Genomic DNA, 26,586 nt, shown 5'->3' on the forward strand with positions numbered 1-26,586 from the left:
GCCTTGCTCGCCCTCTCCGGCTCAACGTCAGTGGGAATTTCCAGCCAGGAAGTGAGAGAGTGAACGAGAGAAAGAGAGAGAAGTGCGCCCGCAAGCCGCTAGCAGGAAGGGGAGGTTTCGCCACCCGAGGGCCAGGGGACGCGCTGACAGCTTCCCCCTTTCCCCTTCCCGTCGCTCGGTCCCGCCCGCCCGCAGTCCAGTCGGCCGCCCGAGCTGCTCCGGGGAGAGCGCACGAGCGAGCGAGCGAGCGATCGAGCGAGCGAGCCGGGACTGCGGGGCGCCCGGGGCGGCCGCTGGACAGGGCGCTTGGGCAGCCGCTCCGCTCCGCTCCGCTCCGCTCGCCTCCCCGGCCCGGGCTGCGGGACATGCGCCGTGTTGCCTGCTGCTAGGCGCCGCGGGGCTGAACCACGCGCGCAGACCGCCCGCCCGCTGTGCCCTCTGCGGCCAGCCCGCCCCTGCCGCCCGCCGGAGCCGAGCGGGGAGCCAGGACGAGCTGGGAGGCCCCGGAGAGCAGCTCCCCCAAAGGGTAAGAACGAGGTTGGGGCCAGGGGAGCGGGGAGGCGCTTCCTGCGAGGGAAGGTGCGGACAAGTGCGGCTCTTCACGCTTGCGGATCCCCACCCCGCCATCCCCCGAGTCTAGACTTCCTCATTCCTGGCCGACCCGCCGGAGGAGGTTGACACCAGTTGCGAGGTGCATGGGATTGGTGAGAGAGGAGGAAAAGAGGCAGCCGGGGACCCGGGATGGTGCGCCCAGGGCCATGTGGTTTGGCCAGTTGGATTTTTTTCCCCCAGCCCATTTCACCTCCTCCAACCTTTCGAAACGAGGGAAGAAATCTGGGCATGTTGGATGGCAGCGGCGGGGGAGACTTCATTTTTCTTTTGGGGGGGAGGTTAGAGTTGGGGGGGAAGGGAATGACTAAGGGCGTACGTTTGTGTGCTGGTGTGCGCGAGTATCGTGCGTGCGTGTGTGTGTGTGTGTGTGTGTGTGTGTGTGTGTGTGTGGAGGGGGGAGGTGTTTTGAGTGAAGTGCTGAACCTGGTTTTTATCCAAGGGCGTTTTATGAAATGAAGGCAGAAGAGAAGGCTACCGATTTCTCTTCATTTGAAAACCCTCTAGTTGCCAAGTCTTGTTAGCTATCTGCCATCCCCCAACTTCACCGGGACCTCTGGTTATCTTTCCAGAAAGATTAAGTCTATAGGGGCATTCCGAGACCCCCAAAAAGACATTCTGAAAAAAGGAGGTAGGAGTTCTTAATACGCTCGCTAAATCAAGTACTTAGTCCGATGATTAGTTCATTAGATAAAACGTGGTGGTGCTGGCATATATACAGGGTGTCCCAAAAGTCGGAGTGCAGTTTTAAGTTTTTAATAGCCATAGTTTAAGCTAACACCGCATAGCGGTGGTTTTAAGTTTTTGAAGGTTTAAAACTGATCTCGTAAGTATGACCTTTCTATAGTAAAATTAATTTGCACTCTGGGTTTTCTGTTTCATGTTTGAAATAACCTGGATATCAAATATGGTTGTTTGTTTTTACTGGATATGTGAAGGTTCAGTAGAAACCACCAGTTTAGGGCTTAAGTTCAGCTTAATGGAATTTTATCAAAGTAGCTGATTCCAAATCTTGGTCTCTTTACTGTATAGTAAGTCTAGGAATATAATATGAAAGTAGCAGCTGAACCAGTTGCTGTATTAGAATAAGCCCGTGATCCTTCCAGAATTCAAATGTTTCCACTGTTTTGGAAGCAAGGTACTGTAACATTGTTACTCCTGGGAGTCACTCATCTTCCTGAGTAGACAGGGTTGTTTGCTTTTTTGTCCTGCAGAAAGAAAGCTTGATTAGAATTCAAGGGCTTAGCTGAAGCTTGTTGTTGAGATTTAATTTTACAGTTCTTCATATCCTGTTATTTGAAGTTAGTCATTTTTAAAGCACCTACTATGGGTCAGCCTCTTGGCTAAAAACACAGGGATGCCAAGAAAGGCAGAAAGACAGCCCTTCCTCTCAAGGAGCTCACAGTGTCATGGAGGAAATAATACATAAACAGAAGCTGAAAATTGAGGGGGAGGGTGGGGAGGATACCCTACCTAAGAGAAGATTGAAGTTCTGAAGCCCGGTGATGCCCTGGGGCCCCTCCTTAACTGGGGGAGGATATGGGAAGAGGTCTCCTATTTCTATCCTCTACTCCCTGCAGTTACAGGGGGCCCCTCCAAGGGTTGGAGATACTTAAGGAGGCTTGAGTGTCAGAGTTAATTCCATCTTTCAGGAAGATGAGTTTCTGGAGGCAATGATGAAGTCCAGGACAACGTTCAGGTGGCAAATGATGAGGTAGCTGCCCAATTCCAAACCAGTTTAATTGTTTTGATTGTCTGCTCTGTAATAGAGAAGAAATTCCATGGATATAGAGTAGAAAAATTAACTTGAGCCCAGTGTGTCTGGAAAGATAGAATTTGGAAAGAGAAATCTGTTGCATTTGTTTTTCATGTATACATGCAGCTGAATTGTTAAAATGCAAAGAAGGTATGTACTGAGAAGAGATGTACTAGGACTTTTCTTGAAATGATCAGTCAGACTTTATTTATAATTATCTGCTCAGTATTGATAGACCTTCAACTCATATTTATTTGGCAAAATGTCCACCTGAGCTATGGAGAGCTTCAACCAGCAAGACAGTTTCTTGTGAAGGAAAAGCTACCTTCACAAGGTGTATAAATGTAGTGAATGAATGAAAAAAGCATTTATTATTTTAATTATTTTAAGTCATGACTTAAAATAATATGAGTTCTGGATTCTTAACATAAATCCTTGGTAATATCTTTTAAAAATGTTTCTTATCCTCAGAATAATTTCCAGACACAGAAATCACAGATGTTATAGCTGGAAGAGACCTTAGAAATCACGTAGTCTAACACTCTTGTTTTATAGATGAGAAAACTGAGTTCCACATAGGTTGTGATTTATCTAAACTCACACAGCAAGTTAGTGGCAGAGCTAGAATTGAGTTTTTACTCTCATTCTGTGATTATTCATGTGCTTCTGTAGTTGTGGTCATTTCCAAGGCTTTCATCTGTTGTTTTTTAATTGCCTATTTTACACATGAGCTACTTGCTCAAATATTTACCACAAGCCAAAGCAGCCCTTATTTTTCAAATCCAGGTAGTAAATATTGGAGCACATATACAAAGTAGCCAAGTCTACCTCTGCTGTGGTAATATCGTTGGGATCTTTGAGCCAACTTGCTTTAAACTGATTGTTCAGTCATCCCAGTCTTTGTGACCTCATTTTTGGGGTGTTCTTGGCGAAGATAGTGGGGTAGCTTGCTATTTCCTTTTTCAGCTTCTTTTACAGGTGAGGAAACTGAGGCAAATGGAGTTAAGTGACTTGCCCAGGGTCACACAGCTAGCAAGTGTCTGAGGCCAGATTTGAACTCAGGTACCCTTAACTCCAGGCCCAGGCTCTATCCACTGTACCACCTAACTGCTTTTACACTACTAAGCTCTTTAAAAAATACCTGCCCTAATGTCTGAATTATAGTTGGTCAAAATTAATTAGTCTGAAATGGGGCAGGCTTTTAAATGTGGTGGTCACAGGTCTAATCATATCAGAAACTGGTGATAGAGAGAGAATTGTTACGTTTTCCAGCTCCCTTAAACGATTATAGATTTAGCTCTAAAAAGGATCTTAAAAACCATCTAGTCCCACCCCCCTTCCAGTTTCGGAGAGTAACTTAGATAGCCACTGGCAGGCCTGGAATTTGATCCGAATATATTCACACTGAAGTCCTGAGTAAGTTTTTTAGGATATTCCACAGTAGCTGTGTGGTACAGTGGATAGAGAACTGAACTCGGAGTCAAGATCTTTGTTCAGATGTTCCCTGAGATACTCAGTAGCTGTGGGAACCTGGGCAAGTCACTTACCTTGACTCAGTGACCCAAGCCACTGACTCTGTGCCTCAGTTTCCTCTTCTGTAAAATGAGGTTCATGATAGCACCTACCTCACAGGGTTGTTATAAGACTCAGATGAGTTAACATGTAAAGTAGTTTGCAAATCTTGAAGAACTACATAAATGCTAACTATTGTCACTTTTCCTGAATTGCTGAAAGGGTGCATTTCCCTTTGAGAAATCCTCCTATTTCCAAAGGATGTAACGAGTTGTATTTTCACATTGGTATTCAGAGTGTCATAGGGATTGTTAATGCATGTGTTAAGTGCCATGGAAAAAGAATAACTCAGTATGTTGACTTGGCCTATAACCTCCATTTCCCTGCTGTTTCATCAGCTCACTGAGAAAAGTGCAGTACATGTTTACAAAGCATTTCCATATTATTTTTAAAAAGATTCTCTTTTCATTCTTCTTAAGGAATCTGTGTATTCACAACAGTTTTCAGACTGCATTTTTTTTTAAAGTATTCATTTCCCTACCCCCAAGGGTAAAATATTGGCTTCTGGGAGAAGTGCTTGCTTCATACTGATCAACTGAAATCTAATTAACAGGAACAGAAACAAACATGGGATTTTAAAATTTTAAAATTTAGGTTCAGAGGTGTGGAGGATAAATGACTTCATTTGGCAAATAAAATAACAGTAAAAATAAATTTCTCTTACTGCTTACAGAAAATATCTATGGAAACTTTCCTTTCATTTTGAATTTGCCAGATGCTTTATACTTTGAAAGGAGAGAGTTCATTACAGGAGGGAAATATCTGGAGATTGAGACTATTTGGAGATTGGTCCTAATGCTGAGCAAGCCTGATTTATCCCCCTTTAGACTAGATCCAGTGGGAGTCCTAACAGGAAGCGTTGCATATGTGGAAGAGGTCACTAGATCTGGAAGGAGAGATGTTAAATTGGTCCAATTTTGCAGGCAGATGTTTCTTGTTAAGAAACTTACAAATGTAGTTGAATTACAGAAAGACAATTTCAGAGATCATTTATTCCAGGGGTGGGGAACCTGGGGCCTCGAGGCCGCGTGTGGCTCCCTAGGTCCTCGGGCTCGGCCCTTTGACTGAATCCAAACTTGGCAGAACAAATCCCCAAGGATTTGTTCTATAAAACTCGGACTCGGTCCAAAGGCCGCACCCGAGGATCTAGAAGGCCACACTCGGCCTCGAGGCCCCAGGTTCCCCACTTATGATATAGTCCAACCTCCCCATTTAAGACAGATCCCATTCCAGCTGAATAGCATCAACTTCTCTGCCACTAGCTCCCCTTTATATGTTATCTTTCACTAGAATATAAACTCTTTGAGGGTAGGGATTATTTTACTTGCTTATATATGTATACCTGGTGTTTTAGCACAGTTCCTGGAACATAATAAGTACTTAACAAATTCTTTGTCTGTCTCTCATCTGGCTCTGGCTCTGTCTTTGTCTCTCTCTCCTCTCTATGTCACTATCACCTATTTCTTTATTTTTCTCTATCTCTCCATCTGTCTACCTACCTATCTATAATCTGTCTTTATCTGTATCTGTCATTTATCTAGCATCTGCCTCTCATCTATCTACCTACCTATCTCCCATCTATTTATCTTAACAGGGCTATAGGTTGGCAGTTATATTTTAATCTCTCCTCCTTGAGCTGTTCTTCATTATTCTTGATTTAGCACCGTTTACAAATTATTGGTCAGTTACATTATTCTGAAATTAGAAAAAAAATCTGCCTTCTAGACTGCTAGATAAATGTTGTTATTCTCTGAGACTCTTTGCTGCTTGAGCTGCTCAGCAAGCTTGGGCAGAATGGTGGCCATTACTCTGGAGAAGTGATCAGAGCATCACAGAACCTTAAAGTGAGAAAGGAGCTCAGAAGTCAGTGAGGCCAGTCTATGCCTGAATAAGCATCCTTTGTGCATCGTTTTAGAAAAATGGTCATCTAGCTTCTCTGCTTGAACATCTCCAACAAAGGGTTGGCTCATCCTTCCCAAAGCAGCTCATTGTGATGCATTACCTAATTAGGTAATTAGGGATAGTTCTATGTGGTTTAACCACATTTTTCCTTACACGTAACCTGAATTTGTCACTCTCCTTTTTATCGCCTGCTTCTAACTTTGACCTTTGTTGTTGTTTGTCCTTTGTTCTCAAAGAGGACTGTTGACATCAGGGAGGTGATGGTATGATATGCGGTTGATTTTGATTTGAGTGAGGGAGGGCTGTGCAAAGTCACCAGCCTCCCTTTGTCCTCCGGAGCCATCTGGGTCCAGTGGCCAGATATAGATCAGGACACTGGAGATGGCCCAACTTTGACCTTTAGTACTAAACAGACCCAGGCTTTTCCAGGGGATGGGCCTGCAAATACTCCTCAGTCTTCTCTGCCCTAGGCTAGATGTTACCACTTTTTCCCCATGAATTTTCAACATTTTTTCTCTCTCTCTCATTTACACAGCTTTTACATAGACTTTACACAAGCTTCCTGTCTACCATACCTGGAATATTCTTCTTCCTAACTTCTGCCTCAGAGAATACCTACCTTTCTTTCAAAGCACACAACACGGGTATGAACTCTTCATACAGGACACTTTTCCTGCTCTGCTGTTGTTCACGCTCTCAACCCTAGAAATTACCTTGTATGTATTCTGCATATACTTATCTTTGTATGTAGTTTTCTCCCATAGATCATAGGCTTCTTGAGGACATGGATTCTTTTGCTTTTGTCTTTGTTCCCAGTATCTACTAGAGTGCCTTGCACAAAGTAGGTAGTCAATAAATGCAGATAGACTGCTAGGCCTGGAATCAGAAAGACCTGAGTTCAAATGTGACCTTAAGTACTGACTAGCTGTATGACCCTGGACCAGTCACTTAACCTTTATCTGCCTTAGTTTTCTGAATAATAAAATCTCACAAGTGAGATAATATTTGTAAAGTAATGACATAGCACCATTCCTGGCATATAGTAGGCACTTCATAAATGCTTGTTCCATTCCTAACCTTACTCACCATTTTATGTCCTTTGGTTACATTTCAGCTAATCGGTGTATTTCTGAAAACATGGCACCCATGCTTGAACATAATAGTCTAAATGTCAGACTAGGTCAGACTACAGCAGGACTATTCTGAAATCTTTTTAAAATCCCTTTGAGACTCAGCTCATGCTGCCTTCTTCAAAAGGACTTTCCAGGTTCCCCCAGCTGCTGGTTCACCGCTTCTGAAGACTACGTTGTATTAATTTTGTATGTATTCTACATACAGGTTGTCACAAGAGTCTTTGTGCAGTTGTAAACCTTTAAAGCTTCAAACTTAGATGTACATCTTGTCTCCTCCTTAGAATGTTGGTTCCTTCAAAGTGTGGAATGGTTTCCTTGTGTCTTTGTACATCGCCAGAGTTTAGTACAGAGTTTGGCACATTGTAAGAACTTAGCAAATGCTTGTTGGTTGGTTGACCCAGATGGTAGGTTGCTTTTTTAGCTTTTCTTGTCACCTTGCTGGTTCACATGAGCTTATAGTCCACTAAAATAAAATCCCCAGATCTCTTTTCCGTGTTCTGCTTAGTACTGCCCCCTCATTCTGTACCTTTGCCATTGCTGCTGTTGTTTTTAGGCGTAGTGCAAACCTGAACATTTATTCTTGTCAAATTGAGTCTCTTGAGCTATTCACTTATAGATCATGACACATTTATTCATTGTGTTAACTGTCCCTCTCAACTTTGGGTCGTCCTCCGATTTCAGAAGCAAATTATCTGTGTCTTTGTCTAGGTCACTGGCAAAAATGTGAACAGGTCAGGATGTAGATTAAATCCATGGACCATCCACTAGAGACCCTATCTCCAAGTTGACAATTGATAATGGGTCAGTGTCAACTTGGCAACTGAACCATAATGAATGATGACTTCTCTTTGGGTTAAGGCAATCAGCCACCTACCTGAAGCCATTTAACTGCTCTCATCCATTCCATATGTCTCCATCTTGTCTGCAAGGATAATTCAAGAGACTTTGTAAAATGTATTGTTGAAATCGAAGGATACTGTATCTGTGTCATTCTCCTGATGCTTAGATGGAGTAGTATGGCACAAATCATGAAGGGTTTTTTTTTTTTAAAGTTAGTAAATACACAATTGTGAAAGTACATAATTAGCTTGGTACATTTTTTGAAGCTGATTTGACCAGTTCTCCTAATTCTTGAATATTCTGTGATTGTCTAATAACAGCTTCCTTATGCAAACAGGTATTATGTTATTAAAATTCTGTGTGTTGTGCTGTATACAATCCAATTCAGTACTGTTAATGCTTTGGATTTTTCTGTAACTTTAAGCAGTGTCTTTTGCTAAGTACTGTGGATACAAAGGGAAGAAAAATGTTCCTGCTTTCAAAAAGGTTCCATTCCTAGTTAGAGGAAGTCTATTGGCATGAGAAATTAGGGAAGGAGGTGACTAGATCTAGTAACTGCAAAGATCAATCAGTCAATGAGTAAGTATTTACGAAGCTCCCACTTTGTGCCAGGCACTTTACTAGGCACAGGAAATAAAAGAACAAAAAATGAAACAATCCTTACTTGAAACGAGCCTGTATTCTAATGAGGGAGAAAATGTGATGTAAAAATACTTATAGCATAAATGTAAAATCAATAAATAAACACACCTATGTGTATGTACAGACATACAAAGTACATACTAGCAGTCGGGGGCGGATCAGAAAGGATTCACGTAGAAATAAGATGGTGCCTAAGTTGCATCTTAAAAGAGAGGTATTCTGTGAAGTGAAGATAAGGAGAGACTTTTGCAGGAATATGGGATAGCCAGTACAAAGGTGCAAAGACATGGAGCATTGTGAATGAGGAACAGAGGGAAGGCCAGTTTGGCTGCATCACCTAGTGCAGGAAGGGGAATGATGTCCTAGGGGGCTGGAAAAATTGGTTGGGGCCAGGCTTGTAGGGCTTTAAGCACTAAATAGATGTATATTGATGAAGATATCATCCGACACTTGGCTATTATTTCTTCTTTTTCACTTTTTGCCTATTCTTTTTAAAGTTTAGGTAATTAGGAATAATGATTAAAAAAGCTTTACTCCCCCACAAAAATTATGTTGCTTTGCCTTGACATTTCACCATTTTTGGCAAGATCTTATGACCCTTCTTGAATCTTATATCAGAAGATAAGTAACAGATTATTGCAGACTTCACACTATAAGCTTATGAATTTATTGAAGTAAAAAAAATCCCTCGCAAGTGTAATTTAAAATATGAATTTAGTGATTCTGTATCATTTGTATTTTAAAATAACTTAACTTCATAAAGGAGAAAATATGCTTGAAAAAGTTCAAGCTTTAAGAAAGAAATTATCCACAACCTATATCAAAACATAAAAAAGTATGATCAACTTTCTGAGGAAACTAACCAAATCATAATAATATACCAAGGATATACAAAGAAATAATTTTTTAATTGATCAGTTAGCATTGATTTACAAATATTGGGCCTTGTTCTGCACTAAGTAGGAATGACTGAATTTGTTTTGAATACGAGTTAACTTTTTGGGGGGATGCCAACTTAGTTGCACAGGCCTACTCAAAGTTTTTCAAAAATGTCTTGTACTGGCTGGCCCTGGGCCCTGGAAGCTTGGCCCCCTCAACTGACTTCAAAGCTTCCTGTTTTTCTTCAAGACTCAGGTCAAATCTCACCTTGTGCAAGAAGCCTTTTCTAGTGCCTTCCCTTCTGAGATAACTGTCACCAATTCTGTATATATCTTTTATGTTCCTAGTTATTTACATGCTACCTCCCCCATTAACTATAGTTAATATACATGGACAGTTGACACTGTCCCTATGAGGTAAAATGGCAAGAACACTGGACCCTGGGCAAGTTACTTCAACCTTCTCAGGCCTCAGTTTTCTCATCTGAAAAAGAGGGAACCTGGGCCAGATAATCACCCAGGTCATTTCCAAGTCTGTGAACAGCATATGAATGACATGAAAGCTTCCATACTGGCAGCTTTTGTGTTCCCATGGAGAGGAAATGGACTTCTTTTTATCAAATTCTGCAGGCTGCCCTGCTCCACAAACAGGACCCTCTATATCTTGGCTCCTGGTGTTTTCTCTGGCTGCCTCTCCCTTATGCCTGGAATGTTTTCCCTCTTTTCCTACTGGGTTCCCTGGATTCTTTTAAGTCCCAATTAAAATCCGATCTTCTACAGAAAGTGTTTCCCAGCCTCTCTTAATTCTAGTGTCTTCTCTCTCAATAATTTCCTATTTATCCTGTCTATAGTTTATCTGCATGTTGTCTCTCCGATTAGATTGTGAGCCCCTTGAGGACAAGAACTGTCTTTTGCCTCTTTTTGTATCCTCAGCTCTTAGCCTAGTGCCTGGAACATAGTGGGTGCTTAATAAGAGTTCATTAGTTGTTTGATTGCTTCTAACCTTTCTCTTCTCTTGACCCTAACCTCTTTGTCTTCCTAGAGAAACAAACCTCTCCCTCTAACCTTATTCTCTCATTCGTGAATTATGAAAATTCAGTGTTAATGTTTACTTACATAACATACTGTCTTAAAGTACTCAGTAGAATAAAACGTGGTATTTATTATTCAAAGAGTTTGCTGGCTGGAGTACTTTTTATTTTTAATTAGCTAATTAATTAATGGTTCCCCCCCATTACATATTAAAACAATTTTTAATTTTTAAAAAAAGTTTTGAGTTCTATATTCTATCCCTCCTTTTTTCCCTCCCCTCCCCCCTCCCTGAGATGTAAGCAATCTGATATAGGTTATACATGTGCAATCATGTAAAACATTTCCATATTAGTCATTTTGTACAAGAAGACAAGAACAAGAAAGAAAGTGAAACAAGTATTCTTCAGTGTGTATTCAGACAACATCAGTTATTTCTCTGGAGGCAGCATTTTTTATAATGAGTCCTTTGGGATTGTCTTAGATTCCTGCATTGCTGAGAAGAGTTAAGTCTATCAAAGTCAATTATCTTACAATGTGACTGTTACTGTGTACAATGTTCTCCTGGTTCTGCTTATTTCACTCAGCATCAGTCCATATAAGTCTTTCCAGGTTTTTCTGAAGTCTGCCTGTTCATCATTTCTTAAAGCACAATAATATTACATTACATTCCTATACCACAACTTGTTCAGCCATTCCCCAATTGATGGACGTTCCCTCAATTTCCAATTCTAAGCCTCTGCAAAAAGAGCTGTTCTAAATATTTTTCTACAAGTAAGTCCTTCCCTCTCCCTTTTTAAATCTCTTTGGAATATAGACCTAGCAGTGGTATTGCTGGATCAAAGGGTATGCACAGTTTTATAGTCCTTTGGGCATAGGTCGAAATTGTTTGCTCTCTAGAATGGTTGGATCAGTTCACAACTCCACCAACAGTTCATTAGTATGCTGGAGTAGTTTCTAAAGGGCCCTGTTATCCAGATCCCATTTGCTTCTGACCTGGAAATTCCATTTCCGTCCTCCAAAGAAATCATCCGAAACTGAAACTCTGGAGCTGGGAATGAAAGCCTAAAACAAATCAAATGCTTCCTAGTCCCTGGTGCCACCCTCCTTGCTAATTGTATCATTTTGTCTAGAAAATAAAGGTGATACATCTTTCATTCTTTTTTTTTTTTAACTTTTTAGGAAATTGAGGTTAAGTGACTGGCCCAGGGTCACACAGTTAGTAAGTGTCAAGTATTTGGTCTGAGGCCGGATTTGAACTCGGGTCTTCCTGACTTCAGGCCTGGTGCTCTATCCACTGTGCCACCTAGCTGCCCCCAGGGTGATACATCTTTGAAGAAAAAAGTTTACCCAAGAAATCACAGTTGTTCATCTGTTCAGTCCCGGCTCTTTGCGACCCCATAGAGTCTATGGATTCTATGCCATAGACCATAGCGCACCAAGCCCTTCTATCTTCCACTTTTCCAAAATCTGTCATGTTCATTGCTTCTATGACACTCTATCCATCTCATCCTCTGTTGTCCCCTTTTCCTTTTGCCTTCAATCTTTTCCATCGTGCTGGTATGTGTCTCAGCAGTTCACTAAAGAGTTACTTAACTTTAAATTACACTATTAAGGTTTGCTTTGATTTGAGCCTTTTTATTTATTTATTTTTTAGGCAGTTGGGGTTAAGTGACTTGCCCAGGGTTACACAGCTAGTAAGTGTCAGGTGTTTGGTCTGAGGCTGGAATTTTACTCAGGTCCTCCTGACTTCAGGGCTGGTGCTCTATCCACTGTGCCACCTAGCTGCCCCAATTTGAGCCTTTTTAACAAATCAGATGTGGAACTTCTAGAAAGAGGAGAGGAGTAAGTTGTCCATTGACTCCTCTGGTCACACAGGAGTAAGTACTAGGGCCAATGTCTTTTCTCCCAATCCAGTAAAAGGCTGTGTGGAGCTGTGGAAAGGGCTTTGTGGGCATTAAGGTTCTCTCTCTAAATAGGAGTTGTTTCCTTGTATTCAACTTGGCAAATGTCCTAATTATTCTGGGAAATTCATGTGACGTGAGCCAAAGTGTATGAATTTAACCATCTTTGAAATGATACTACTGTTATACCCCCACGTCTCTGTACATCTATTGTTTCTTTCCCTACAAGATAAGTTTCTAAGCTGTCTATTAAGCATGTAAAGATGGGGAAAAACCTGCTTGTTGAGTGCCCCTTGAACCAATCTGCCTAGTGACAGTGGATTCAGAATTTGAAGACCTGATCTAGTTTCTGTCCTGGCTGTGTGACTGTGACTAATGTTGTAAATCTTAAAGTGACATATAAATATGGGCTGTAATTATTGTTAATAATTAATAATTGTTAATAACCAGCATTCACATATAATAATTAATAATTGTCATATAGCAATTTAAGGTTTGCAAGGTGTTTTACAAATATTATCTCATTTTGTCCCTGGGAAGTAGATGCTATTAATATCCCTGTTTTATAGTTGAAGCATAGCTTAAGTGACTTACACACAACTAGGAAATCTCTGACGCTGGTTTTGAACTTGGGTCTTTCTGATTCTAGTTGCAAGTGCTCAGTCCACTGGTCCACTTAGCTTCAGTTATTTGGCCAATACTCATTATTGATATTATAATGTAATCATATAATATAATCAATAATCAGTTGCCTTCTGTGTGCCAGGTACTATATTAGGTGCCAGGGATAAAAATAATAAAAAAGATAGCCCCTCCCCTCGAGAAGCTTACAATCTAATGGAGGAAGGCAAAACACAGAAAAGAAAGCTTCCTGGTGGGAAATGAGATGTCTGTCCTTGGCCCTGTTCTTAAATGGCAGTTTTGGAGTTCTTGACTTCACCGCCCAGTCAGAGGGGCAGCGGGAAGTGATAAAGTGTGAGTACCAAGTGTGATCAAGAGTGATCTTGCAGGATGATAAGTTTTCCCAATGATGGGGTCCTTGGGGGCATGACGAAGAAGTCAAAGATTCCAAAAGGAGGGCAGACTGGGTGGGAAATAAGGAGATGTGGACCTTCCTTACTTTGAGATACAGCTGAGGCATCTTTTCTGATCCGTGTAGCAACAGCTAATACCTTCCCTCTCAAACTATCTTGTATTTAACTGTTTTATATATGTATATATTTGTATTATTCATTTTATACAGAAGATATATTTTTATACATTCTTTGTTGTCTTCTCTTTTAGATTGGGATTATTTAATTCGTTTTACTTGTATCCTCTGTGCGAGCACATAATAGGCACTTCATAAATACTTACAAATTTTATTGATTGACCTCCCCCTACAACAATCAACAGACACATTCTAAGTGCTTACTATATGGCAGGCCTGGTGCTAGATATACATAGACCAAAGTAAAATGGTTCCTGCCCCCAGAAGAATTTATATTATGTCAGAGAAGACAACATGTACAATCTAAGTACAGTATATATATCAAATAAATGCAAGCTAATTTGGAGGAGAGGCCATAGTGGCTGGATGGATCAGGAGAGCTTCATTTAGAAAGTGGTGCTGCAGCTGAGTTTTGAAGGAAACAAGGGATTCAAAGAGGCCAATGTAAGAAAGGAAATATGACAGCTATATTGTGGATGTAGAGTCTACAAGATTTGGCAACTGATTAAATTTGTGGGGTAAGAAAGAGTGTGGAATTGAGGATGACTGCAAGATTGCAAACTTGGGGTGACTGGATGGATGATGGTACCCTTGAGAGAAATTAGGGAAATTTGGAATAGGAGTGGATTTGGGGAGAAAGATAACGAATTCTATTTTGGATATATTGATATATCAAAGGGGCAGTTGGTGATGTGGGAGTGGACTTCAGGGGAGAGACTAGGGTTGGGTATATAGATCTGGATGTCATGTTCATAGAAGTGATCACTGAATCCATGGGACCTGATGAGGTGATGAGGTAAGTGAGAGAGTATAAAGAGAGCAAGGCCTAAGACAGAGTCACAGAGGGCATACTATGGGCAATGATCCAGTAGAGGAGACTGAGAAGGAACATTTTGACAGGGAAGAACAGTGTGGTGCCACGAAAATCCAATGAGGAGGAACTAGCTAGGAGGAAGTTGACTGAAATGTTATGGTGAAGGCAAGAAAGATGAGTGTTGAGAAAAGGGCAAGCCAGATATAGTTGGAGAGAACACTTTTAATTGAATTATCGAAGGAGCTAGATTGCTAAATATTGGGAAGTGAATCAGAGGAGGCAATAATTGTTGGAAAACTTGTCCAGGATTATGGAGAGACAGAGTTAGGAGAATATAGTGCTTGGCATGTAATAGGTACTTACTTAATAAATGTTTATTGATAAAAGAGTGATAGGGGCACATGAGGGTTGTTTTTTTTTCCTTTATCTTTTTTTTTTTTTTAGAGTGGAAGAGAGCTGGGCGTGTTACATAAACAGCAAGGAATGGACCACTAGAGAGGGAGAGAATAAAGATTTTTGAAAGAGGGATGGATGATTGTGTGGGTATATAGTAGAGGAAATAGACGAGTTGGTCTTGGTAAAGAGAAAAGCAATTTCTTCTTCAGAGAGTGGAGAGAAGTTGGAGAGAATGGAAGATGAGGTCAAAGGGTCTTAAGATTTAGAATGGGGAGCAGCTAGGTTGCCAGTAGATAGAGCAGCGGCCTTGGAGGCAGGAGGACCCGAGTTCAAATGTAGCCTTAGATATTTACTAGCTGTTTGATGCTGGGAAAGTCACTTAACCCTGATTAACCTGATTAACATTGAGATTTAGAATAGGAAGGAAAGAGGGAGCTCATAAAGAATGATCTCCATTTTCTCAGTAAAGAGAAATAACCCAAACTGGTGCTAATCCTTTATCCACTTGAGGCTCCTTCTCTCTCCCCACCCCTAGTGAGGCTGCCTCTGGAGGCAGCCATTGCGCTTTTGAGAACTTTAATTTTGAGGAAATTTTTCCTTACTGTATATGAAGAGCAAGTTTGCCTCTCCAATTTATACCCTCTGCTCCTAATTCTTCCCTCTGGGGTCAATCAAAAGAATTAACCCCTCTTCTGCCTGATAGCCATTCAGATAAAACAGAACTACCTGGTGCTTCCTAAATCTTTTCTCCTCCAGGCTAAATATACCCAGTTGCTGGTAATATACCTTTGAGCCTCTGTTTCCTCATCTATAAAATAAAGATAGTGACATTTACACTATCCCTAGTCCAAAGTGATTATGGGGAAAGAAGTTTGTAAACCTTAAAAGGCTGCATAAATGTGAGGTTTTTTGGCCCTATATCTACCATCAGCCTAAAAGCTGTGAAAATAGCCCACTAAACAGATTATTTAAGCCCCTTGAAAACTCCTTCCTACTCCAGATTTTTAGAAATTTGGTATAGGAATCTTTGTTTATGGGAAATCTGCTGCTTACTTTTTTGTGTTACCTTAGGCAAGCTACTTAATCTTTCCTCATCGCTAAAACAGAATATTAGATTAAGGCCATAGTCAGCAGTAAATTTTGTGAAACCTAAATCCAAATTGGAGATCAGGGTTTCTTGATCCTTGGAAGCTCCTGGTAATTTAGCAGTTTACACCCAGACCAGAAAAGTATGGCATCCTGTGTGGTTTAGAGCTACACATGATAGGTATGGCAGTGTACAGAGATGTACAAAGAGATAGAAAAGAAAGGGAGAGAGAGAGAGAGAGAGAAAAGACAGAGAGAGAAGAGAGAGGAGAGATACAGAGACAGAGAGAGAGAAACATTTACATACGATTTTAAGGTTTTTGTAAGTACTTTACATATATTATCTCATTTGATCCTTAGAACAGCACTGCTTGTTGCCAAATAAGCATCAGTTGAAGGAACTCGGAATGTTTGCTGGGAGAAGGGAAGATTTTTATTTTTATTTTTTTAATTTAATTTAATTTTTTTTAACATGTGTTTTTAAAACTTTGGGTTACAAATTTTCTCCCTTCCTCCCTCTGCACCCACCCTCATTGAAAAGGCAAGCAACCCGATACAGGTTATAGATGTATAGTCATGCAAAACACCTCCATAGTAGTCCTGTTGTAAAAAACTAAGTATATTTCCCTTCATCCTATCCTACCCCCCATTTATTCTATTCTCTCTTTTGACCATGTCCCTCCTCAAAAGTGTTTGCTTCACATTATGCCCTCCTCCAGTCTGCCCTCCTCTCTATCAACCCCCTGTTCTTGTGTTCCCCCTTTATTTTCCTGTAGGGTAAGATATATTTCCATACCCCATTGTGTGTGTTATTCCCTCCTTAAGCCAAATCCTATGAGAATAAGATTCACTCATTCCCTCTCACCTTTCCCCATTTCCCTTCCATGGAAAAGCCTTTTCTTGTTTGTTTCATGTGAGATAATTTACCCCATTCTACCTCTCTCTTTCTTATTCTCCCAGTATAATCCTCTCTCACCCCTTATTTCTTCAACTCACCCTGTGCCATCTATCTATCTATCTATCTGTCTGTCTATCTATCTATCTATCTATACACATACACATAATTTTTTCCCTCCCATTACCCTAATACTGACAAAAGACTCATGATCTACAAATATCATCTTTCCATGCAGGAATGTAAACAATTCAACCTTAATAAGTCTCTTATGATTTCTCTTTCCTGTTTACCTCTTCCATGTTTCACTTGAGTCTTTTATATGAAAGTCAAATTTTCTATTCAGCTCTGGTCTTTTCCTCAAGAATGCTTGAAAGTCCACTATTTCACTGAATGACCATTTTTTACCCTGAAGGATTATACTCAGTTTTGCTGGGTAGGTGGTTCTTGGTTGTAATTCTATCTCCTTTGCCCTCCGGAATATTATATTCCATGCCCTCTGGTCCCTTAATGTAGAAACTGCTAAATCTTGTGTTATCCTGATTGTATTTCCACAATACTTGAATTGTTTCTTTCTGGCTGCTTGCAATATTTTCTCTTTGACCTGGGAACTCTGGAATTTGGCTACAATATTCCTAGGAGTTTTCCTTTGGGGACTCTTTCAGGAGGAGATCGGTGGATTCTTTCAATTTCTATTTTGCCCTCTGGTTCTAAAATATCAGGGCAGTTTTCCTTGATCATTTCTTGAAAGATGATGTCCAGGCTCTTTTTTTGATCATGGCTTTCAGATAGTCCAATAATTTTTAAAATCTCTCTCCTGGATCTATTTTCCAGGTCAGTTGTTTTTCCAATGAGATATTTCACATTCTCTTCTATTTTTTCATTCTTTTGGATTTGTTTTACAGTGCTTTGATTTCTCATAAAGTCACTAGCTTCCAATTACTCCATTCTAATTTTTAAGAAAGTATTTTCTTCAGTTAGCTTTTGGACTTCCTTTTCCATTTGTCCAGTTTTGCTTTTTAGGGCATTCTTCTCCTCATTGGCTTTTTGGACCTCTTTTGCCATTCGGGTTAGGCTATTTTTTAAGGTGTTATTTTCTTCACTATTTTTTTGGGGCCTCCTTTAGCATCACTCTCAGTTTTTCCTCTATTTCTCTTACTTGCTTCTCAAAAGCTTTTTTGAGCTCTTCCATGGCCCGAAACCAATTCATATTTTTCTTGGAGGCTTTGGATGTGGGAGCTTTGGCTTTGTTGTCTTCTTCTGGTTGCATGTTTTGATCTTCTTTTTCACCAAAGTAAGATAATATAGCCTGACTCTTTTTGCGCTGCTTGCTCATGATCCCAGTCAATTACTTGAGTTTTAAACTCTTTGTTAAGGTAAGAGTCTGTTTCCAATGTGGAGAATGTACTGTCCCAAGCTTCAGGGGTTTTGTGCCGCTGTTTTCAGAGACACTTCTAGGGACCTGCAAATTTTCAGTTCTTCCAAGGTGCTGTGATGAAGGGCGACCTGGCCTGTGCTTTGGTTTATGAGTGACGACAAGCACTCTTTTCTGACTTGGAAGTGTGAGAAGGATTTCCTCTACACCGCCACTACAAACTCCACCATGCCAGCGCTCCTCCTCACTCTAGGACCACCACCCAGAACTGTGACCCAGATCCAAGCATGGGCAAAGCAAGAGAATCCTGCCTCAGCACCAATAGAGAGATCCCTGCAATCCCCCTCTGATCAGCCACTTGATTCTCCCTCAGTTTGTGGGCCTGAAGCTCTAGAAGCAGCTGCCGCCCAGGGGCTACGCTCAGGGAATGGGGCTGGGGCCCCGAGCTTCTCTCTCACTGCAGAAATAGACTTTTCCCACTGACCTAAGTTGTCTTTGGCGTTCGTGGGTTGAGAAGTCTGGAAACCACCACAACTGCCTGGGATTCAGTCCTCTGAGGCCTGCTCCAGGGTCACTGTGGCCTGTGCGCCCACGCCGCACTGCGCTTCTCTCCCCGCTGGGCGTGATATACCTTTCTGATCAACCATCCAGGCTGTCTTGGGCTGGAAATTTGTTTCACTCTGTCTTTTTGTGGGTTCTGCTGCTTTAGAATTTGTTTAGAGCCATTTTTTATAGGTATTTGGAGGGAGGAGAGCTCAAGCAAATCACTGCTTTTATTCTGCCGTCTTGGCTCCGCCCCCAGAAGGGAAGATTTTTAAAGGGGACTTCATAGCTATCTTGAAGTATCTGAAGGGCTGTCATGTGGGAAGGGGTCTAGATTTGTTCTCCTTGACCCCAGAGAACAGACCTCCTAGTCGGAGATTGAAGTTGCAAGGAGGTTAATTTAGACTTGATGTGGGGCAGCTAGGTGGTGCAGTGGATAAAGCTCTGGCCTTGAAGTCAGGAGGACCTGAGTTCAAATCTGGCCTCAGACACTTGACACTTACTAGCTATGTGACCTTGGGCAAGTCACTTAACCCTGGTTGCCTAGCAAGAAATAAAAAATAAAAATAAATAAACACGCTCATTTTATAAAAAACTAGCATAATATTCATCCATTGTGCTAGTGATACTAGTTAACTCTGTTGCTAGATAATTTTTTTTTTTTTTGGCAAGGCAATTAGGGTTAAGTGACTTGCCCAGAGTCACACAGCTAGTAAGTGTTATGTGCCTGAGATCGGATTTGAACTCGGGTCCTCCTGACTCCAGAGCCAGTGCTCTATCCACAGCACCACCTAGCTGCCCCTATTAGGTAATTTTCACATAAAATTCCAGTGGGATTGAACTTCCTGGGTTTTCTAACTAGGAACCTCATAAATTAACTTTGATAAAATAGCAACTAAGACAAAGGAAAGTGAAGGCACAGATAAAAGTTTCAGTGTAATTGTAGTTGTGACCATTGGTGTTTCCTGACCTAATCCTGGTGAGAATGATATTTGATGCAGACATCAGAATCATGTAGTTCTGTTGGAGCTGGCAGGAACCTCAAAGGTCCGCCAGTCAAATCCCTTTCTGTTTGCTTCCTTCTCAGAATCTCCCACCTACTTGAATTCACATTTACTGTCCCCTATGTCATTCCTCTCCTTACTCTGCCTGTTCAGATACTTGCCTTTCAAGGCACTATTGCCCAAATTTCCTAGGTTCGTGACCAGCTAAAGTGTTGAGCTCTGACAACCTGGCAGACTTAGGGTTGGAATTGGGAAATGCCCTGCATGTGACTGAAGGACTGAGGTCATAGAAAGACAGAATGTACTTTCCAAACAAAATGTGCGCATGTGCATGCACACACCAACACACACACACACACAGAGGATAAATAAACAAAGGATATTCCTTTTTGGAAAGACTCTTTAAAAGTATACTCCCTTTTCATGAAATCAGGACAGTCCTGCACTGTCGCCTTAAGCCTAAAATCACCTTCTGTGCCTATAAACCCATTCTGTCTAATTCATAAAGTAGGAATTCCATAGCTACTCTTTGTGTCATGGGATTCACTTTTATATGAAGTCAGCATAGAAATGACTTGACAGCTGTATCTGAAGAAAAATGAGCCATGTGGTAGAGGGGGTGGTTTTTGCATTTGCTGAGCTTTTGTTTATCATCAAAAGGCCCTTTCTGTGTCCATATTTCTACCTCTATCAGAACTTAACTTCTGTTTCTAACTGACTGGCCATGACCCCCCCCCCCCCCCCCCACACACACATTGGTAGCTGTACTCCTTTCAAACAGGAAGGACAATAGTGCAAATGGAAAGCAGTGTAATTCTCATGGTAAGTTGTTGTTGTTGTTGTTATTGTTTAAATTTTTAAAGGATTTGCCTTAACTTGATCAGAATCAGTCCATATAGAACTCAATTTGAAGCTTTAAAAAAAAATCACATTTTGTAGTGGAGTTAAAGACCTGGCCATTTGCATCTTTTGTGTGATGGCGGGAAAACTTCATGTTGCCAAGCTTCAATCCATAATCCACAAAGCATCCTATTTCCCTGGTCTAAGATGTCAACCCTCCACAATGGTACTCAAGAGTAGTACTTAAGGGGGCAGCTAGGTGGCACAGTAGATAGAGCTCTAACCTTAGAGGCAGGAGGACCTGAGTTCAAATCCAGACACTTGACACTTACTAGCTGTGTGACCCTGGGCAGTTCACTTAACCCCAATTGTCTCACCAAAAAGGGAAAAAAAAAAAGAGTGGTACTTAAAAGCCGTTTGGATTGAGACTTCTGAATGCAAATTTGATCACATTTGCATTTATCCCACTCTACTGGTAAGAAGAGGAAGTCTCTAGCCTCCTCCCAAAATTAGAAATTTGTAATATCACTAAGGAAGAAGAAGGTGTGTTATCAGTAAATAAAATTTCCTTTGGATGCCAGCAGTGGAATGGTCCAACTTAACTTCTTAGCAGTGAGCTAGTAGATTTTTAAATATAGATGAAAGGTAACATCATTCTGGAAGGATTTTAGAAAAAATAGTCCCGATTTAGGTCAGCCTTGAGTTTGACAACTTTACTAGGTTAGAGCTCAAAGGATCATGTTGGAAAGAACACCAAAGGACATCAGGTCCAAACCCTGTCCCCATTTTACAGATGAAGGAAGTGGAGTCTGGTGTGGTTAAGTGACTTACTCATGGTCACTTAGGTAGTAAGGGTCAGAGTTTTATAGATTTGATCCATATTTTTTTTTCTTTAGAGAATAAATTAGCATGAGAGATGCCTTCAAGACAATACTGTTAGAACATCTCTACAACCTTCATTTAAACACTCTAACAAGCCACCAGCAGTGATTAGGAATAACACCATGTGCCAGGAATTGTGTTGCTGTTAAGATGGGGCTAATACACTTCTGTCTAAGAAAGTGACTGTTCATTGTGGTAGGACAGCCGGCCATTTAGCTGGTGGCATGGTGTCAGGTATATCTTATTTTCTTTTGGGGAATGAAGTTTTATTTCAGTCATATATTTATTGAATGGGCTGTTAAGTGGGCACAGTGCAGTACGGAGAATTACGATACCTACTCTGCAATATCAGAGAAGTTCATGATCTGTTCAAAGAAACACTTCTGTAGATTGTTTACACGTAGGTGTTTGCATGTTGTCTTTCCCATTAGACCGTGACCTCTTTGACAGCAGGGACTATTTTTTTTTCCTTTCTTTGTGTCCTCGACACTCAGCACAGTGTCTGGAACATAGCAAGCACTCAATAAATGCTTATCGTTGGCTGATCGGAAAAAGAAATTGCTGTGGGCCTGAGTTGTCAGGAATGACTTAATGGCAGATTTAGTATTTCAAAAGATCACAGGATCACAGATTTAAAGGTTCCTTCTGGGACCTTGAATGTCATCTAATCCAACCCCTTCCATTTACAAATGAGGAAACTGAGGCACCGAGGAAGTGAAACGACTTACCCAAGGTAACACAGCCAACAGGTATCAGAGATTGGATTTGAACCTAGGTCTTTGATGTAAACTCATCACCCTTTCTACTGTACAGTGCTGCCTGTCAAAGATCTTCCCTGACCGGAACTGAATCCTGGGCTAGGTCAGTAAGAATCTAACATCATAACTACAAGACCTTGAAAAATCTAGGATTTGGATTATGAAAAAGGAAAAGGGAATGGCATTCCAGGAGGTGTAGGTCCCAACTGGAGAGGATTTGAGAAGAGTTTTTGCTGGACAGTAGTCACAGTTGAGGTTGGAAAGGTAGTCTAGAGTTGAGGACTTTATCCTGAAAGCAATACTGAGGTCTCTGACGATTTCTTATCCAGGTGAGTCATAATAAAAACTGTTTTAGAAATATTAATTGGTCCGAGTATGCTGCAGAGATAGAAATTAGTAAGAAAATGGAGGAAGGGAGACCAGTTAGAACTGTCGTTCTCCAGATGTGACATGATTAGAGTTCTAAACTAGGTTAGTAACAGTAGGAGAGGAAGAAAAGGACAGATGTAGGAGATATTCTGAAGGAAGGATCAATAAGGTTTAGTGACCAATTGAATGTCAGACCCAAGGGAGAGAGAGGAGGAGTCAAAGGTGAACACAGTGGAGTTCAGAAGCAAAAAAGAAAAAAGCAAGTAAGGAGAGCGGCTTGGTTTCTAAAAGAAGATGCTGAATTTCTTTTTAGATGTTATATTTGGAATAGGGTGTCAGGGTCACCATTTTGGTCACATGGCCTGAGAATCAAAAATAAAAATTGGCCTTAAAGAAATGGAAAGTTCTTGAGAAATTCTGAAAAAACAATCACAATGTTCCTGGTGAGGAAGAAAAGGGAGAGGCTTCTAAAGACACCCTTGAGCCTGCATTGAGAGCTGTCCAGTAAAGTCAGATTCTGACAGTACCCATGCAAAAGGTAGAAGAAGCAAAGGTTTATAACTAAAGATGAATATAAAAGAGCAGAACTGAGGCTTTCTATAATGCAAATAAAGGGGGATTTTTAAGTTTCATGGGGTAAATAGAATAAGGGCAGGGGGGGGTTTTATCCATCACTATAGAAATGTAAACTAGTATTACTGTTTTTTCCCTAAAGTGTTGCTGTGATGCTTCATCCTGGAATAGAGCTGGCCTTTGATTTTCAGAGGCTATACCTGAACAACACAGGGAGCATCTGGCAGGTGCTAGCTACCAGGCTGGATGGGCTTCAGTTATGGAATTGTCCTAAAGATTGACCCAGCAACACATGAAAGCTACCCTATGACAGGGTAGGCGTTTTCACCTAAATAGTTAAAAGGAATAGTACTTTTGTTGGTCTTCAAAAAATGGATAATTACTAGGCTAAGCATTGGTAGCAGGAAGACAGATGCCACATAATGCTTGCTCTCGAGGAGATTACACTCTGATAATGGGCTGATTAGTAAACCAGTGATGTCAAACTCAAATAGAAATAGGGGGGCCACTGAACCATACATAGAATCCCTGCAGGCAGCATATTGACTTAGAAAACCATATATTAACATTATCTATGTTTTACTGTATTTTCATTTATTTTCTTAAATATTTCCCACTTATGTTTTAGTGGTTTTGGACTGTTGTGGGCAGCAGGCCATATGTTTGACACCTCTGATATACACAAACAACAGCTCTGTAAGAGATAAGGCGGTTTACTACAGAGGAGTGGTCCAGGCAAAGTACCAGGAGGATGGAAAGGTACATTCAGCTAGAGGGAGAATGAGCAGGTCTGGAAAGCTTCTCCAACAGAGGTTGGTAACTGAATGGGAGGGGACTTTGAAGGCAGAAATCAAGGGAAAAAAATAAAAATGAAAAACTGTTAAGCAATGGAAACATGCAGGTGGTAGAATGAAGAACATTTAACTAATCCTGTTTTGGTTGAAATGCAGAGTAGATGTAAAATACTGTGTTGTGATAAAAGTGGAAAAGTAGATTGGATAACAGAGAACATTTAAGATTTTCATAGCCCTTGACGTATACTAAATTTTCATGACAGCCCTGAGAGGTGGACGCAAAAAGTTATCATCTCCATTTTACTATTGGGGAAATTGAGGTTGAGAACAATTATGTAACTTGTGTAGGATCAAACAGATATTAAATCCAGAGTTCTATCTCCTGGGCCAGATTGTAGAGAACCTTAATTGCCAAGGAGTTTGTTAGTCAATGGGAAGTAAATGAAGGTTTTGGGGTAGAGGAATAAAGTGATCAAAGCAGGTGAAGGCAGAATTATGAAAGAATGGGCTACCAGCAGGAAGACCAGTGAGGAGTCTGTTAAGAAAGAGGCCTCAGTTATATAGAAAATGGATTGAAATAGCGAAGGTAATGAAAGAGAGTAGATACTGAGAGCTCTGGGGAAGTGGAAATGATTAATTCAGTTTGGATATATTGAGGTTTTGCTGCTGATGAGGTTTTGTTGTTCAGATGTTTTTGGTTGTGTCTGGCTCTTCCTGACCCTATTTGGGGTTGTCTCAGCAAAGATACTGGAGCAGTTTGCCATTTCCTTCTCCAGCTCATTTGACAGATGAGGAAACTGAGGCAAACAAGGTTAAGTGGCTTGCCCAGGGTCACACAGCTGGTAAGTGTCTGAGGCCAGATTTGAACTAAGGAACATGAGTCTTCCTGACTCCGGGTCCAATGCTATATCCATTGCACCACCTAGCTGCCTTTAGAAGCATTAATGTTATTATTTATTATTGGGTTGGTAGCCATGAAATGGTAAAGGAAACAAGGGAAGGCCTCCAGATACTTTATTAAGGATTTACAGAAAGAAAGGAACAAAAGTCACCCTGGATGCAAAGGGATGAATGTGTTGTGGTCTGGGTAGATAGATAGCTATGGGGAGTTTACCTCCAACAATGAGATTTGGATCTATTGAAGTATATATTGGGGCAGATAGGATGGTCTTAATGGATGATGGGAAAAAGGTGGGCCTGCTCAATTTCTACTTATTTTTTCTCTGTCGTGGGGAACAATCCTTAGGTGGCATGACAGATAGAGCACACCATTTTCCAGTGCCTTGATGTTTGAATGGAGCTGCAGTTTCATTATTGGTGATCAACGAATGTCCTCTCAGACCTTGCCATTGTCTTCCCATGAATCATTCCTAGGCAGTCCACCTAACAAGCTGGGCACCTTCCTCCATATCTCTTGACAATGAGGATACCAGTAGAACATATAGGCCTCTTTGTCCATCCCTTTTTGAGTTCCTTGACCCAAAGGATTTCCCTGCTCTTGACAAATGGAGATCATAGTCACAGTCGATTTGCTTACGTAGGCTTTGCTTAAATATTCATGGAGATGAGAGAAGTTAGCTGTCTGAGGATGGTCTGTACAGCTGCTCCGAATTATTCCTCTAGCCCCAGGACCTTCCAGGGAATATGCAAGTTAAAAGGAGAATGCCTGTTGTAGCTGAGAAACCCACCTTTTTAGGCATTGTTGGGAGCGTTGTGGCTAATGAACCACGAGGATTTTAGACAAAGGATCACATGTAATGGGGTTCAGGTGGGTATTTACTCAGTACAGTCATTTTATTTTGTTTCATTTTTCACCCTATGTCCAAATACTGAGCATATCTCCAAGCTTAAATAATATATACAGTATTGGGGAGAGCTAGCGTGGTTCCTGCCTTGCACGCATTTCTACAATATGTGGCTTTGACTCATCCACCTTCTTCTCTGGTCATGCATCTGATAACATCATTCTGCTACCTCTTTTGCATAATCCTTGGTTGTTAGTGTGTTTTGCTTACTTCTCTCCAATGTATGCCTCTCCATGGCCATTGGATAACACTCAACTTTAAATCTTTGGAGACAGGTATTCTGAGACTTGTAGCCGTATGGTGTCGCCACAAGAATAAGGATAGTCATTTGTTTCAGGGATAAGTTTGGATACAACTCAGTTTCCCAAAGGTTATCTTGTCCTGGTTCATTGTCCATGTGTGGTATTGGCCCAAGAAGATGGAGTGATGAATCAGTTCTATGTCAGTCCAACTGTCCATCATTGTTTGGACAATAGATATTCTTAATACATGTGGTTTTTAGAAAGTTTGGAAAAATTTCATGTGGTTATGGATCTCATTTAGGTGATGGCAGTGTTCTGGAAGTTGATGTAATCAATAGAATGTCACTTATAAACTTTTGGAGAATCTCGTCTTCTCTAGAGAATCCCTCTAACGTTTGTGCTCTGTCTTGGCCATCCATCATGGCACTGAGAAACACCATTGAAGAATGGTATTTGGCACATAAGGAAAATGTCTAATTATTTTTTTTTAAGGACACGATGTTAGTAATAATCAAAATGTCATGAAAAGAGCAATAACCCAAGGCCCTACACTGACAAAACTAGGCTAGTTTTTTCATTCAAAGATAAGGAATCCATCCTCAAGACTTAATTGACTCAGGGATTAAGGCTCAGGCCATGGAGATAGTTTTTTATTGGCCTAAGTAGCAAAAAGCCCTGGTCTAAGAAGTCAGCAGATCCTCTTTCAGGTTTCTGACTGGCCAATAGTCATGGCCA

The 26,586-nt window shown here is 40.9% G+C and overlaps 1 protein-coding gene across 1 annotated transcript in view; it reads left to right on the top strand.

Moving 5' to 3' along the window:
* Nucleotides 1-453: 453 nt before the first annotated feature.
* Nucleotides 454-26,586, top strand: part of NFKB1 (nuclear factor kappa B subunit 1) — a 159,354-nt gene continuing 133,221 nt past the window's right edge. Inside the window, exon 1 of the mRNA XM_027853362.1 lies at nt 454-526. The gene's annotated coding sequence lies outside the window, so the exon portion shown is untranslated. The remainder of the gene's footprint in view (nt 527-26,586) is intronic.

This window comes from Vombatus ursinus, unplaced genomic scaffold (assembly GCF_900497805.2).
Source record: "Vombatus ursinus unplaced genomic scaffold, bare-nosed wombat genome assembly UNPS02009975.1, whole genome shotgun sequence".
Classification (NCBI taxonomy): domain Eukaryota; kingdom Metazoa; phylum Chordata; class Mammalia; order Diprotodontia; family Vombatidae; genus Vombatus; species Vombatus ursinus.